Consider the following 7,378-nt stretch of genomic DNA (forward strand, 5'->3'; position numbering starts at 1 on the left):
ATTAACAGCCTTGAGGAATCCAGACTCTTTGTTGGCCCTTAATTCTAACCTTCTTGCCTTCTTCACAGAGACAAAGTTGTGTGTAGCTTCCGCGTCTACCATTGCACGAGTAGGCTTCTCATTAAGGCTTACCTCCACATACATCAATCCCTCATCTCCTTGGGTAGTTGTGGCATGCTTCGATTTGATGGCGTTGAGTAGTTGTAGGGAACCCATGTGGGGAGTTTCCTCTTTTTCCCGCTCTTCTATCATGGCATTGAGAACTTGTCTCTAAGGACTCTCTTGCCCAATGTACGTCGTTGGATTCACCTCATTGCCTAATTTTCATTCCACCCCTCATACGCCTTGTTCCACCTCTTTTTGTGTGTCGTTAGAACTCTCAATCTTGGCAAAAAATAAAATTTCTCTCTTTGGGCAAAATTTTGAGATTCAAACACACATGTTCAAGCACTTATATCTCCTTCGTCGTAACTCCATTTCGCCTCATTTTTGCGTCGTTGGATTCACCTCATGACCTAGTTTTCATTCCGCCCCTTATATGCCTCGTTCCACCTCTTTTTGCGTGTTGTTCGATCTCCGAAAGTTTGCCAAATATAAGATTTCTCTCTCTCTCTCTCTCTCTCTTTTCTTCGTCTATCTTATATCTCCATACTTCTTCTTTCCTCCTTCCTTTCCACAATTATTCTATCTTTCCTCTTCTTTCATGGCCCTTCCTCCATTCTTATGTTTCTTTCCATTCTTATAAGTCACATACATTCATACTTGACGACATCACCACCGTTGGAGGCTCAGTGACCACTATGAGCTTGGTGGAAGGGCCATGAAGGAGTGGGAAAAGGAAAAAAAAGTGAATAATTATGGAAAGAAAGAAGGAAGGAAGAAGCATGGAGAAAGAAGATAGAGGAGGAGAGGAAAAAAAGAAGAGAATTTTTTTTTTTTGGGGCCAAATTTTGAAGCTGTGATGGCATGGAAAAAGAGGTGAAATAAGGCGCATGAGAGGTGAAATGAAATCTAGGCGATGATATGAATCGAACAATGCAAAAATGAGGTGAAACGGAGTTACGATGAGAGAGATACATGTGCTTGAACATGTGAGTTTGAATATGAAAATTTTGCCCAAAGAGAGAAAAATCTTATTTTTGGCTAAATTTCAGAGCTCTGGCAGTATGTAAAACGAGGTGGAACAAGCCTTATGAGGGGTGGAATGAAAACTAGGCCATGAGGTGAATCCAACGACATAAAAATGAGGCGAAACGGAGTTACGACGAAAGAGATACAAGTGCTTGAACATGTGTGTTTGAATCTGAATTTTTTTTCCAAAGAGAGAAAAATCTTATTTTTGGCCAACTTTCGGAGTTCCAACGACACACAAAAAGATGTGAAACAAGACGTATAAGGGATGAAATAAAAACTAGGCAATGAGGTGAATCCAATGATGCAAAAAATGAAGCGAAACAGAGTTATGACGAGGGAGATACAAGTGTTTGAACATGTGTGTTTGAATCTGAGAAATTTTGCCCAGATTTTGTTAGTTCAATAAAACGGATATGGACGAAGGGTTCACATTGAAACACGGAAGAAACTCCAAGGTTTAATTTGTCAAAATTGAAATCTTGGGATTTAAATTGAAAAACACGCGAAACCCTGATTTTTTTTTTATTGTAATTTTCCTCTAAATATATATAAATATATTATGAAAATGTTCCAACATATTCTGATAAAGCTCTCATAAACGAAATGAAACTTGATCCTAACAACGGCTATAACAAATCACTTACTTCTGGTTTTTAATAGGGAGGATGTTTCTCTCATGAGTCATGACTATCAAAGTCCGAGTGTAAATGGACATCATGGTCTAGGCTTTTTCTTAGCACAAGTTAATTCAGAGTATATGAATGATTTAAACACGAGTAATGCCCACCCAATCTAGTAAATTTTACCAATTTTTCTTTTTTAACTCACATGTGACAATTGGGTTGTCCTCATCATATTATTCTGGTAGGTCTAGTTTCAAATATCAAAATTTCACTATTCCAGGTCATATCTATCAATAAGAACAATTTGTAAAATTTCTAGGAGCTTCAGACATGATTATTATAGTATGAATCGCTGCAATCCGACCCCCTATAATCTCATCTACCTGTGCTGCACCTCCAAATTCCAATAAGGTTAGATTCAACTACATCAACTTTGTTCTTTGTAAATAATCACCATCCTTGAACTAAACTAATTCAAATTGTTTTTCCTTGTAACCAAGAAGTATTAGAATTCAAAATATCCAACGAGATACAAAAGAAGCATAAAAATGAAGCAATTTAGTTGTATTTCATAGGCCATAACAGTTCTTTCCCGCACTTAGTTACTCTTCTTTTTAAGAGTGAAATATTCATTAGTTTTGGTAGAAGGGAATGGACACTTTTAGCCTCTGACTTCCACATAAAAAACACAACAACAAAGTTTTTTTTTTTTTTTTTTGAATAGTGAACAGCAAAGTATTTTTAATATGTATATTAAGAAGAAAATTCTATGATCTTATCCTATATAATTCACAAATAAAAACACAAGATCTACCATTTGACTAGGGGAAGTTCATCCAACTTGCCTGTGTTGATGCTACATACTCTTACACGTTTGCTGCAAAATATAAAATCAAACACTAGACCAAGAAAATTTTCAAATGCCAGAAAATTTCTTAAATGGTTCCACAGTCTCAATATGTTCCAAGTTCTTAAATTATGGTTAAAAAAAGTACACTAACAATAGGAAAACAGGCATACCTAGTTGGATCCAAGGTTTCAAATCCGCAATAACCTATTTAATTATTCAGTAGTCAAGCAATCATAGGTATTAAAAATTGTTGGTGATGGTATGCATAAGACTTAAGTATTCATAATTTCCAATAAGAACTCACTAAGAAGAAATAATATCCATTAAAAATTAGAGGTATATTATTTATCCAAAAAAACAAAAAATAGAGGTATATTGAATGTGGGCTAGGAACACAGCCCACCATTGTTGATCTGAGGACAGAACCAATTTCAGTCTTCTATTTCTTCATTTTTGGGATCTTCATGCCTTCTCTCATCCCTCCACTCTTAGCTTCCCTCATCATCTCATTATAACAGTTGATTGCCATTCCAAATCCCGTATGCTAACCACATATTCCATCGTGTAGGGATCCAAATCTGAGAAATATTTTAGCTTTTGAGAGAGGGAATACAACTACAAACAGTATTTATCAATCTGAGGAATTGTGCCATTGGTTTTCATATGTTGAGATTCAATCGGCGACTAACAACTTTGAAAATCTAGAAATCCGCTAGATATTGATTTGTGATTATGTATCAATTTAAAGCAATAAAACAATCCCAATCAAACAATCAAGACAAATCGACACAACGATTTTAACATGAAAAAACCACAATTGGAGCACCTCCAATTGTGATAAAAAACCACGGGCAACAGCCACAAAATAATCCACTAAGAAGATATAAAGGAATTACACAGGTATACTCTCAATTACCTAGCGAATCCATGCCCGAATTGAACAAACCCCTATGTGCCTCTTCCAGCCCCGTCTTCACCTCAGAATTGTCTTGATGATGAGCCACTCTAGAGTCCACCAAAGTTTCAGGTTCGAATTCTTCAGAATCCACCGAAGAATAACTTTCTCTTTTTTTAGAATAAACAAAACAATCCTTTGGTGTATACTTTTTAAACCATGAGTTGAACACTCAATTAAACATCAATGAAAACCAGCAAAATATCCCCAAGTATAAACCTTAATATCCAAAAAGAAGATCTGAAGAAGTAATCCTAAAATTTGACAGAAACACGTACTTATAGAAATAAGGGACTGTGAAGCTCGCTCGAGCGAAGATTCTCTCACTCGAGCGAGGAACTAATCTCGCGTGTTTTTCCATAAGTGGCTTCGCTCGAGCCACACAACCTTTGCTCAAGCGTACATTCATCATTCTTAGGTTTTTTGCCAAACGCAGCCTTCGCTCGAGCGAGCAAGGGCGGACAGGCAACTTCGAAAACAATGGCGGACAGTTCGATCCCCGTCATAATCAGCGAAGTGGCAATCTTGAAAGAATTAACATCACAAACTTCTCTGCACGGCACAATTCGGGTTGGATTCGCATCTAACAAACTCATAGCCTCACTGAAATAAAAGTGCGAAAACAAGTACAACTGAAAGGAGTTTTGTCAAACGGGATCGCCAAGAATAAAAACCTAACAAACTTCGATGATGCTTTGGTCATTGGGAAAGGTGGATTCAGTAAGGTGAATAAAGGGTTCATCGACGGTGGAGCTACCATTGTCACCATTACGCGGTTGAATGTAGAGTCCAAACAAGGGGCATTAGAGTTTTGGACTGAGATCAAGACACTTTCCAAGGTTAGGCACACACATCTTGTGACTCTAATTGGCTACTCTGATGATTGTGAGGAGATGATACTTGTTTACAAATACATGGCCAATGGGACGATTGTCGATCATCTCTACAAAAATAGTAGGAAAGGAAATGGGAATGATATTTATCATCTTACTTAAGAGGAGAGGCTTAAGATTTGTATTGGTGCTACCCATGGATTGGACTACCTTCATACGGATACTGAGAAATGTGTCATACACAGGGACGTGAAAACCATAATCATTCTGTTGGACGAGAATTGGGTAGTTAAGATTTTAGATTTTGGGTTGTCCAAAATGGTAAACACAAACCATACACGAACCCATGTTAGTACAGATGTTAAAGGCACATTTGGTTATTTAGATCCAGCATATTTCTTCACTCGTAGACTAACCAAGAAATCAGATGTGTATGCCTTTGGTGTGGTTCTATTTGAAATGTTATATGCAAGACCACCGATGGATACAAGTGTTGAGGACGACCAAATGGGTCTCGCCCTATGGGCTCAAAAATGCATAAAAAAGGGAACCCTTGACCAGATCATTGATCCCTCTATAAGAGGACAAATATCACCAAATTGTCTAAAGGTGTCTGCAGATGTTGCTAACAAATGTTTACATAAGTATCCAAAATGAAGGCCTACAATGAGTGAAGTTGTGGGGAGCCTTAAGCATGGATTGGCATCACAAGGCAATATTTGTGTTTCTCAACAAAAGGGAATAATAAGCAATCTGTTTTTGAGTACTACACATGTAGTGGCTAAAGGTATTGATCTTGGGTGGAAGAAGTGGAAGAACAACGGTCCTAAGAATGGCGTGTCATGGCAGTTGCCGAATGATCCAATTGCAGATGTTGTCATCCAATCATACTGTCATTTCTCTCTTGTAGAGATTCAAGCAGCCACAAATAATTTTCATCAGATTCTGGGGATTGGGCTTCGTGTTGATATTGAAGCGTATAGAGGCCATATCAGCCGCGGGAATCTTGATGTGGGCAATTAAAAGATGGAAAGAAGGAACACCAAGAAAGAGGAACTTGGACCAATTTAGGGCTGAGTTCCTGGTGCACTCGTATCTTTATCACCTCCACATTGTTTCTTTAATTGGATATTGCATCGATAAGCATGAGGTGATCCTTGTGTACGAGTATATGGTCCATGGGTCTCTCTACAATCACCTTAATGAAACCAACAACTATTCACTTAACTGGGAAAAGCAACTTGAGATTTGCATTAGTGTTGCACGAGGACTGCAATACCTCCATGCAGGTACAAGGCAAACAATCATTCATCGCAACCTGAATCCTACCAATATTTTGTTGAACGAGAATTGGAATGCCAAAGTGGTGCCCAAAACTGAACCAAGTACAGGCACCATGGGATACATGGATCTAGAATACCTTAGCAATGCAAAATTTACTATAAATTCCGATGTGTACTCATTCTGCGTCATCTTACTTGAACTATGATGTGGTAGGAAGCCAATGATCTATTCAAGGGACGAGGATCAAGTGAATTTAGTTCGTTGGTTCAAAACTAATATTGACATGGGTACCATAGATCAGATCATTGATCCGTATCTTACTGACAAAATAGTGCCAGAATGCTTGAAAGAATATGTCAAGAATGCAGAAAATTGCGTGTGTGATGAGGGGATTGAGCATCCATCAATGGATGATGTGTTGGGTAACCTCCGGTATGCACTGCAACTGCAGGAGACTTGGCAGAATAGTACCAAACAAATCAGTACAGTTAAGTCACCGGAGGCCATTCCTTGTTAGGATGGCATTGTGTTTGTTGAATTGGCCAGTGGAGTAGATATTGATGAGATGATTTTTACGGGCATAGGGAATTCAGATTGTTTTTCGAGTAATCTGGCACGGTAGCACAACTCTGTGGTCTTTACAATGAGCAAACATAAGGCCTTTCCAACTAAAACAGCATAATGCTGGCCTTGTTAGTGGATTGCTTTACCATGTATGATGTCTGAAGCTATCCACTTGCTATGTTAAAATAAACTTCGTAACATAATGTAATCCACATGTTTTATAGACTTTTGTGTATTGTACAATATGGTGTTCCAACTGTTGAATCAGTTCTACATTCTACCACCAACTTAGCATCTTATTTCATTGATAGGAAAAAGAGATTTAGACCCACCAGATGATTTAGCTCTAGCCTCGAGGGAATTCATTTCAAGTCAAAATTGTCCGAAATACTGACTTCTTTTCCAATTCCATCATTTTCTGAGCAAATAGGGTACATAAGAAATGACTTTAATACGTGTGTTTAGAAACTCAAAAATTGAAAAAAAAAAAATTGAATCAAATTAAATTTAAAAAAATGAAACATTAGATCATCAAGAACATAATGGAGGGAGATTACCTGGTGGGAAATGGCGTATTGGAACTGGTACTAGATGTATTTGCGGAGAGTCCTTAGATCTAGCATATTTCTTGACTCACAGACTAACTAAGAAATCAGATGTGTATGCCTTTGGCGTGGTTCTATTTGAAGTGTTATGTGCGAGGCCACCGGTGGATACAAGTGTTGAGGAGGACCAAATGGGTCTAGCCCTATGGGCTCAAAAATACATCAAAAAGGGAACCCTTTGTCACATCCCCCGGGGGACCCAAGCGCGCTAAACAGTTCGGGCTCTTTTTTGATCTAGTTTCATGAGTGCAATATGAAACATAGATGAGAACCCAAATCCAGCAATTTTTATAGAAAATCCATTTTATTGCAAAACCTTTGTCAGAAATAGACTACATCACCAGATCTCAGAGTCGCACCTAATATTTTGGGAAAATTAAGAAACCTGTGACTCCTGCCAAGGCCACTATTCATCGTAACCAAATATGTCTCGGCTCGAAACCTTAGGTATGAGAGGGGAAAGTCATTAATTCAGCACCCCCGCTCACCCAATCAAAAGATCGGTCTCTACTAAACCATGGTATGAGTTT

The 7,378-nt window shown here is 38.1% G+C and overlaps 1 pseudogene; it reads left to right on the forward strand.

Annotated features, from left to right (window-relative positions):
• Positions 1-5,566: 5,566 nt before the first annotated feature.
• On the forward strand, positions 5,567-6,196 carry LOC145824318 (receptor-like protein kinase FERONIA pseudogene; annotated as a pseudogene).
• Positions 6,197-7,378: the final 1,182 nt, after the last annotated feature.

This window comes from Camellia sinensis, chromosome 4 (assembly GCF_055761805.1).
Source record: "Camellia sinensis isolate YWXY chromosome 4, ASM5576180v1, whole genome shotgun sequence".
Taxonomy (NCBI): domain Eukaryota; kingdom Viridiplantae; phylum Streptophyta; class Magnoliopsida; order Ericales; family Theaceae; genus Camellia; species Camellia sinensis.